The sequence below is a fragment of the Phalacrocorax carbo genome, chromosome Z (genome assembly GCF_963921805.1).
Source record: "Phalacrocorax carbo chromosome Z, bPhaCar2.1, whole genome shotgun sequence".
NCBI lineage: Eukaryota > Metazoa > Chordata > Aves > Suliformes > Phalacrocoracidae > Phalacrocorax > Phalacrocorax carbo.
In genome coordinates, this window is record NC_087548.1 from 62,555,823 (window position 1) to 62,563,354 (window position 7,532).

The following is a 7,532-nucleotide window of genomic DNA, read 5'->3' on the forward strand; positions in this document are numbered from 1 at the left end:
GTGAGTGAGCCGGTGGTGAATCCCCTGTGGGAGCGGAGCTACGGAGAACGAGGGTCCACGCATGGCCAGCTCCAGTCCCCTAAAATTGCTCAAAAGGTTTAACAAAACAAGCAGTGTGTGTTATCACGGATTTCAGATGTGATGAGCAGAAGTCAGAGATGGATGGTAGGAGTTGACCTGATGTAGAAAAAAGGTTACAACACACACAGCTACGTAGAAAGTATGCAGCTAAACCAAGGGCAGCGGGAGCCGCTATAACTGTACCCTAGAATTTATGGTGTGCGCAATGTTCTTGCCAGTTAAATATAATTTACTGGCTATGATGTAGTCCTGGCAGCTTCCTTGGCTGGGCTGACCCTTCCCAGCAACTCATCTGCATCTGACTCTGCATTCCAAATACTAATGCAGACTCCCTATGCCTCCTTCAAATCTGTGTCACTCATAAGCATGCCAGAAAATACAAATCAGCCTTTTAAAGATTTTTTTGTGTGTGCGTGTCTTATCTTCAGCAAATAACAACTTAAATGCACATTGTGCTTTTGAGGTGTTGATATCCTGTGGAAAATGGAATTTTCCACCAAGTAAAAACAATGAGCCATGCAAGCCTTCCAAAGCAGAATCTGGTGGTCAGAGGAGGGAGATGAGAATAAGGAAGCATTTGTTTTAGGACTGTGTCCTTGAAAAAGAACTGAGAGACTGATGGAGGGGAACATCCCACCTCAGAAGACACCGAAAGCTGTGTGAAGTATGAAGTCAAGGAGGACAGCTAATCAGGATGGGTTTTGTTCATTTTTGAAACTGCAATTCCTCTTGATGTCACATGTGACTTTAATCTTGTCCTGTACCCTGGTCCTCTGTACCTCTGAGGAGGACCTAGTTCTCTTTAACCTCCAAACAGATAGCTGAAGGTAGCAATCCAATGTCCCCACTTAGCCTTCACTTCTGAGAACAAGCACAATTCCAGATCCCATGTGTTCCAGCCCCCTTCCTTTCCTCCCTTTGTTTGCCCTGTCCATCTCATGTGTCTTGGCTTTCACAGAGAATGTGGGGAACTGTGTTGTTACTTCGCAGGAAGGAGTGCTGCTGCTTTTAAGTTACTAATTACTAGTAACAGTGCTGGATAGCCTTAAGAAATGGTCCTTAACAAGATGTGTGAGGGATTTTCCCCTCAGCTGCAGACAGGACAAGATTCTATACCTGAATTTAAAATACAGCAATATTAAAAATGTTAGCAGCTTCACTGAGTTTTCCTTTTTTGTCAAGTATAAATTATTGCTGAATGGGAGTTCCCCGTTCTTATAAGAATAGTTTGTTATTCTGATGTGCCTAAGGGTTAAAAGTGACCTAAGGTAAGCATCACCAGAGGATGCAGAAAGCAGTGTGTGTCTTGTTTCGCTTATGGGTATGCTGGTGTGTGGAGAAATTACAGGACCTGCCAAGTTCTAAATGAGCAGTTCTCAAACTGAAAAGGGATCTGCGGACTCGGACCATGTTTTGCAGGAGTGCAAGAAGCCCCATGGAAATTTGCTTTGGTCTTCTAGTTTTAATTTTCTCTCCTGTGCTTTCCCTCCTCACACTTAATAAGGTCCCTCTAAAAATTCTGGGTTTTTTCACCGTACCTGTAAGACTAAAGTACTGAGGAGGAGAGCAGATAAGACACAAAACTGTTATAGAAAAGGGAATCTAATAAAATTGTTAAAAAACTGAATTCCAGCTGAGTTTTCAGAGTAATTCTCTGTTTGCATTTTTGTTCTTTCAATAAAAAACATACTTTTAAATGTGGCATTAATACCTCCCCCAACTGATCTGTGCTAGGCAAATGTTTTCAGTGTACTACAATGTGCTGAGTAAATTCCTTTTAGCAGTAACGTGCATAACTGTTTTGTTTATGATACATTAATTGTTATGGAGCAAGGGAAAAATGGGTTGTCAGAAGAAACAAACTGGAAAGGCAAATAGAAACAAAGGTAGGCTGCTCAACTAGAAAATACCAATGCCCTTCCAACACAATATGGACAACACACAGTACAGGGTAGTGCTCCTTCTTGCTGCCAGAAAAGCCTGAAACTAAGAACAAGGAAGGAATACTGTAACCTGAAGGAGCTAGCCTAGAGAGGAAGGTTAACGAAGGATCACATGGCTTGCTTAAGGAGCTTCTGCTAGAGATGAGGAACAGTTGAAAAACGCAGCAGGACTACCCTGTGGAGGATCAAGAGATGAGTGCCTTTCCACCTTGTATGTTTTGCAAGTAGCAGTGTCCTAGGTACCAGAACCAAAGCACATGCAGTAGTAGCCAGTCCGTTCAGGCTACTATGCCTCTAGCTGTAAGTTATCATCCAATACCAGAGCTGACATGTATAGTCACAGGCTACAGGACACACCTGGACAGGGTGAAGAATTGCACCCTTACACCACATGCAAACTAGCAGGTGGCATATTCTGTCCCCTGAGGGTTGCATTTGGAAAGGAACTAAAAGAAAACAGCATGTAACAAGGTTATTTCCTTTCTATTGTCCTCCATTCTTTATTTTCTCGTTTTGTACCGTAGTTTTTTGTCTACTTTATAGAATCATAGAATCATTAAGGTTGGAAAAGACGTCTAGGATCATCAAGTCCAACCGTCAACCTAACACTACCATGCCTCCTAAACCATGTCCCAAAGTGCCATGTCTACATGTGTTCTGAACACCTCCAGGGATGGTGACTCCACCACCTCTCTGGGCAGCCTGGTCCAATGCCTGACTGACCACTCTTTCAGTAAAGGCATTTTTCCTAATATCCAATCTAAACCTCCCCTGATGCAGCTTGAAGCTGTTTCCTCTCATTCTATCACAAGTAACCTGGGAGAAGAGACCAACACCCACGTCGCTACAACCTCCATTCAGGTAGTTGTAGAGAGCAATAAGGTCTCCCCTCAGCCTCTTCTTCTCCAGACTAAACAACCCCAGTTCCCTCAGCCTCTCTTAATAAGACTTGTGCTCCAGACCTTTCAGCAGCTTCATTGTCCTTCTCTGGACACACTCCAGCACCTCGATGTCCTTCTTGTAATGAGGGGCCCAAAACTGACCACAATATTCAAGGTGTGGCCTCACCAGTGCCGAGTACAGGGGCACGATCACTTCCCTGCTCCTGCTGGCCACACTATTCCTGATACAAGCCTGGTTGCCATTGGCCTTCTTGGCCACCTGGGCACACTGCTGGCTCATGTTCAGGCAGCTGTCAGCCAGCACCCCCAGGTCCTTCTCTGCCAGGCAGCTCTCCAGCCACTCTTCCCCAAGCCTGTAGCGTTGCATGGGTTTGTTGTGACCAAAGTGCAGGACCCAGCACTTGGCCTTTTTAAACCTCAGAGATGGGCCCAGCCCATTGATCCAGCTTGTTCAGATCCCTCTGCAGAGCCTTCCTACCCTCAAGCAGATCAACACTCCTGCCCAATTTGGTGTCACCTGCAAACTTACTGAGTGCACACTTAATCCAAATTGGTGTCTTTGCTTCTCCAGTTTTATGTTTCAAATGGTTTGGTCTAATTTTAGGATCAGAATGGCCTAGGGACTAGATGTGCTCACTGACTTATTTATCTTCCACAGTATATGTCTTTTCACCCTGAGCTGTGGTCCACTCCTATTATCCACTCAGAGTTAAAGGTTAGCCTGTGGCTTTAGCACAGGTGCATACTTCCTCCAACAATCTGCTTACCTTGGCATTTGAGTGGATGATCATGCCCAAAGAACGCATGAATATGTTAACCTGGAACAGCTGGTTAAGCCTGTTTGAGTGATGCCTTAAGTAAACCATACAGTCATGCCCTATAGCATGCGCTGTGCTTTACTGCATGCTTGTCTGTATGTATAACAATGTACATGTTATTGCCGTTAAACTAATGATTACCTGTAAAGTCTTAAATCAGAAAATTATTTGAGTAGAGTACTGTTTTGTTAGGAAGAGCCAGATGCAGGTTTTTCTGTGCAGGCTTTACCATAGCCCTCTATACATAAAACAACCACAATGACTGACTTCTTTTTCCACAGGTTTCCTATCTCCTTGGCAGGGTTCAGAGAGCCTCACCAGTGTTTAGTTACCATATTTCATCCAAATCTTCTACTGAATGCATCTTATTATTTTAATTTCTTGTGCATCACTACACATGCCACCCTACTACATGGTTCTTCTCATTTAATTAAAAAAAAACAAACCACAAACCCTCCCGGATTATTTTCAGAAGATCTTTGTGATTATCTTTACTTAACAATCAGGAAACTGAGGCAAGTATGGATTTAAGCCTAAATTTTCATTAACTTTGTATGTGTGACTTGCTATACTTAAACCTTGCTTCAAAGTATTTTAACTGTTTCTTAGCATGGCTTACGTATTATTGGTTACATACTATATCCACCTGAGATATAGGTCTGTGCGAGCTCTCCCACTCACCTTGTTTCACATCTAACACACCAAGCAGAGCAGGGGAGTAGTGCATGCATTGTCCCCTTGTAGCTTTTATTCGACATTTGACCCAAAATACCAGCTTGCAGCAACTGGGGTTGGCTGGGATCATACTGCTTATGAAAGTTAAGTCAGTGCTTTTCAGCCCCCTTCCCCACTACCTTCATTAGCTATCCTTTTTTGGAGATTTTAGTATAGAAACTGCTTATTGAAGGGCTGAGAGGAATTAATGCTTTTTTCTGAGGGCAGGCAAGCCTCAGACCAGCTCACTTGGTTGCAGGCTCTCCAGACTCTGCCTCAGTCTTTATTTGAAATATCATAAGCTGCAAACATGTTTATTGAGCTCTGGATTTGGGTGTTCTTGGCTTCTGAGAGTGTCCTCCTGTTCAGTTCTATCCTCCGCTTTGGTCAGCTTCTCCACGCAAAACTGTCTCCACCCTCAACTGTTGCTTTTCCTGTGTGATCCAGCTCCTCTTCTGAGACTCCTTTCTGACTGTGCAACACCTGACCTTTTTTTTATTTTCTGCTACCTTCTCTCCTTGTCCTAGTGCAAACAGACAACAAACATTACTTTCCAAATATCTTATTGTTGCCTTTTTGACTAACTGCCAAGGTTGACTGAGAAGCAGATATTAACCTGTTTGAGTAGATTGCTGGGTAATTCTGCAGGTTGCTTGGAGCTGTGAGGTGTTGTGGGTATTAAGTAAACTTCTTATTGCTATACCTGGCCCGTCTACTATCCTAATTGCCCGTGCAGCTTTGCCCTCAACACATTTGTGCATGCAAGTTTCCTGGGGGGCCTACATGTAGATTTATCTCTGGGGAAATATATACCCTGAATGTGTCAGCTTTAACTAAACTTGCTTTGCATGAGCCAATGGGTGAGAGGAGTGCATGTTGTTTTAGCAAAGAAATTAGAAAACATACAACAAGGTTCTAAGTGGGAAAAAAGAAACAACGACAATACATAGCTGCAAATCTTGCATTTCCATTCAGGCTAACCTAGTCTTTTATCAATGTCTCAAAAATGGAGCAAGCAGAGATTTTCAAATGCATCTCATTGTGCTCTCCTGTTCTGGGGACTTTTTTTCCTTATCAGTTGCAGGAGCTCCTGGTACCACATCTGCAAGGGGGAAGAAAAATAAAGATGTGGCAGAGCAGGGAAAAACACTAGGAGGAATAGCACCCTGATACCTGAAAGGGACCTGTTACAGGACCTTATACGTCTACCCTTTCTGGTAGCAACTGAACTTTCTGGAACACTGAGTGATGGGATTTACCAATTTGCACTCAGACTCTTCCATCTGACCCTCTATCTAGCCATATTAGTAGTATTGCTAGTGCTTGACTTCCCTTTCTCTGCCAAAGAACTTCTGTAAGTCAACATTGGTGTGAGCCACCCATCATCTCAAATATCACAGCAATAAAGGTAATGGGGCAAAAGTCATTGTCAGGAGTTTGCAGGAGAGAGGCACCATTATAGGTGAATGTGCTGCTTCTACTAAGATTGTGCTCTTAAGTCTTCTTATAATATTGCTCCCTCTACACCTGGTTGAATGTCCTTCCCTTGTACTTCTGGAGTTATCACAGGGTCTCTTGTTCTTTAACTTGGAAAGAAGGCAAATAATTCATTTCTCACTTTTTGTCCCTAACAGTTATGAGAAATGAATTGTGAGTATACCTACTTTTTGTATCTTCACGGAAACACCGGCCTGGTTTATTTGTCAGTTCCTTCCTTTATTCAGATGAGCCAGTAAGCACACTGAGTTAATACTAAGTGCTTGATTTCATAGCACAGCCAGAGCCAAGATTTCTCAAGATTTTTTTCTTTGCTACTCATCTTTTTCTTCTAAAAGTACTGAAATTTGAACTGGAGAGTTGAATTGCCCCAATGCAAGGCCTGGTAGAATGCCACAGGTAGAGCGGCAGAGGGAAGCACAAAACGCAACATCCTCCTTTCGGGCTTTCAGCAGGTTATACTGTGTAAATTCACTACAAGCAATTAAGCCGCCCCAGGCTGCAGCAGCCATCATCTTCATTGTCATTCATTCTTATCCCCTCTCCTCTGCTGATACTGACCTTGTTGTTTTTGCTGGGCTGGCAGCTAAAGTAGGAAACTATTCACTGCTTTATACTCTACGAGTTCTGTCCCCCGTAGCTCCCTATGCTCCACTGCAGAGGAGGACGGGACTGCAGCAGTGGCAACCTCAGTGAAGTTACCGTTGAGGTGCGGTCTGAAGGATCTCGGTCTTTTTGAAGGGGGAGGGGCTGGGCGGGGTCACGGTGAGAAATGCTTTAGCCACCTCTAATTGAAGTCAGAGGCGGCAGTTGCTGGACTGCAGCGCGTGAGGCAGAGCTGCTGCAGCACCGACCGCAGCAGAGAGAGCAGCGATACCCTCTGCTGGCTCAGGTTATTTTCCACGAATGTCCACGCGGGGACGTTGTTGTTTGGTACATCTTCCTCGTCCTCTCGTCTTTGCTGCAGTTAAAAATGTTTTCTGTGCTTGGTATTCCCAGCGCAAGGTTGAAGTAGCTCCAGCCACCAAACGGCATGGCTTCAGCCCGAAGCAGCAACGGTTCCAGAAAAAAATCTAACAGAAATACAGCGCCGGAGGGCCCGTATTCCTCTCGAGAGTCTGTGAATTTCAACACGCAGCCCCCGCTTGAAGCGGGTGTAAGGTGCGGGTGAGGATGGTGAAGCAAAGCCTGACGTAGAGAAAGCTGGCTACCTCACGCGTAACTGTAAAGGGGGAAAAAACGCGTAACGGGTGGTTAAGTGCGGCGGCGGCGGGGGGAAGGTAGCGCACAGGGGCAGCAGCCGCGGCGCGCCTCGCCTCAGCGGCGGCAGCACCACCCGTCCTCCCGCTGGCTACCGCTGGGGGTCCACAACGGCGTTGCTACGGCTGGCATGACGTGTTGTGACGTAGCGTGACGGGCCGCAGCGGGCGGCTTTCCCCGATCGCACGCGGCGATGACGGCCTGGCCTAGCAGTAGCGCCCATTGGCCGCCTCCCCCGATCACCTGAGGGTTCCGTTCCCGCGGTAGCTTTCCAGCCGATTGGCTTGCCGCGCTGCCGGGCGGGAGGAGCCTGGAGC

At 45.4% G+C, this 7,532-nt stretch overlaps 1 long non-coding RNA gene across 1 annotated transcript; it reads right to left on the bottom strand.

Annotated features, from left to right (window-relative positions):
- Window positions 1-4,099: 4,099 nt before the first annotated feature.
- Window positions 4,100-7,459, bottom strand: LOC135310613 (uncharacterized). The gene is made up of 2 exons (XR_010370681.1): window positions 6,517-7,459; window positions 4,100-5,560 (listed from the first exon to the last, which is right to left on the bottom strand). It is a non-coding gene; the product is annotated as an uncharacterized LOC135310613 (long non-coding RNA).
- Between the last annotated feature and the right edge of the window lie 73 nt (window positions 7,460-7,532).